The following is a 2,070-nucleotide window of genomic DNA, read 5'->3' on the forward strand; positions in this document are numbered from 1 at the left end:
CCTTACAAAAAAGCATTTATGTATGTGATTAACTTTTATTTAGTAAAGCAGAACGGTGAGACCAATCTGCTAACAAGGGAAAAGTACATGGAAAAGAAGAACTGAAGAAGTTGAAAAGAAAAAGAACAGTTGAGTTTTATTCCATTCACTTCAGTAATTTTTAAAGTATTGATATGTCCATACTAGGGAAGGAGAAAAAAAAAACAAAAAAAGGAAAACACAAAAGGAGACAAGTATGAAATTTGTTGATTTCCCTCTCATTCTACAAGGCCATCAGCTACAGTATTTTACAGGTAGTGAGTATTTCTAAAGCAGCACTAAAGAGTGGAGACTATAAAAAAAAAAAAAAGAAAAGGGCTGTGACATGATTGATTATACCTTTCTTTCTGTTCTTGGCATATTCCTAAAGTAGCAGCAACAGGCAAAGATAAACCTGCACTGGCAAGAGGACTGACTGGACAACTAACACTAAAGTCATATATTTTATGAATGAATACCATAATGGAGCTTCCGCTCTGGTATAACACTGGCCATTGGCTTTCCCTACCTTAGTTTTTGCTTCAGTTAAATACATGTGGTTGAACTAAAGCATGTTTTGAGAAGGCAGCAACACTGAATCTTGATTCAGTATTTCCAGTGATGGAGTATCTAAACAATCTCCATTAAATTGTACCAATGATTAAACACCATTATTGATAAACTTATTAAATGTCTTACCAGTTCTGTTATTTCCTTCAAATGCCAACTATTAGACCTTGTTAAATCTGCTAGATTGAAGACAGACAAAACATCACTGTTTTGTTTTCTATACAGCCCTCTTACACTCTGTGACCAAGTGATCCTTACCCTGCTCTTACAAGGTCAGCAGATGATCGCACCTTCCAGCATGAGGCAAGTTTTCTAGTCTCTTTGCCATTCTTAAAGGCCATCCCTGAATTATCTTCAAATTTTTCAGCATTCTTCCTCAGTTATTTACATAAAACCAGACACAGAGGATCACTAAGTCTTCATAAAATACACCCATAATACAGAGAATGCATGATGTTTGTCCAACAATCTCTAGAGCAAGGTGTTACTTAGTATTTGCATGTATTAAGTCAGATTGTTTGTAACCACCTACTAAGCCTTCAAGACTTGTTCTGTGTTAGCAACCTGTTCTCTTAAGTTTTAGCATTCTCCCAATAATGAGCCTGTCTCTAAGGCTTTTTCAGTGGTCGTTCAATTTCAAAAAAAGGCTAGGCAAATTCCCAACTGTAATTCAGATTTTCCTGCGTAGTTCCTTCTTACAACTCATTTGACTAATGGCTTTGGAATCCAGTTCTTTTAAAGGATTAAACCAGGCCTTTTCTGTGTGGCACCCAGCTCCCATCCCGGGCACCTCCGTGGCCTCCTCAGGCTGCGCTGCACCCGCAGTCCCCAGAGGACAGGCACGGGAGATGCTCGGTGGCTCCCAGAGACCCTTCTCCTCGGCGTCGAGGAGAAGGGGGAGGTACGGGACACCCTGCGGGTCAAACGGACGAAGCTCCCACCCCGCTGACCGGCCACCTCTGCAGAGACTGCTCTCTCCTCGGGACCTGCCCGGCTACAAAACACAGGCAGCGAACCTGGCGGGGGGAACACATCCATCCCTCCATCCATCCATCCCTCCCTCCCTCCGGGCCCGCCTCGCGCCTGTGCTCCGCCGGGTGCCGCGGTCCGGCCGGGACGCCCAGCCCGCCTCGCGCCTCTCCCAGAGGCCTCCGCGCGGGCTGGCACGTGGCGATTGTTGCGGGGGGGAGGGGGGGGAGAAGGTATGGAAGGGTTTCTAGGGCCCCCGTGTTGCCATGGGAACGGCAGCGCTCCCCCCCCCCGGGGGGGGGCGGGAAGGGGAAACAAAAGGAGGAGGAGGAGGAGGTGGGGGAAGAAAGGGAGTCACGTGACGCGCGGGCGAACCGGAAGCGCATGCCGCGTGAGGACCGTGACGTGGCGGCGGCGGAAGTACGTGCGTCCGTCCGTGTGTGTGTGTTTTGGTCGGGGCAGAGGCGGCGGCGGAAGTCGGCGGCGGGCTGGGTGAGGCACGGCCGCGCCCCC

This window comes from Haliaeetus leucocephalus, unplaced genomic scaffold, assembly GCF_000737465.1.
Source record: "Haliaeetus leucocephalus isolate CR32 unplaced genomic scaffold, Haliaeetus_leucocephalus-4.0 Scaffold135, whole genome shotgun sequence".
Lineage (NCBI taxonomy): Eukaryota > Metazoa > Chordata > Aves > Accipitriformes > Accipitridae > Haliaeetus > Haliaeetus leucocephalus.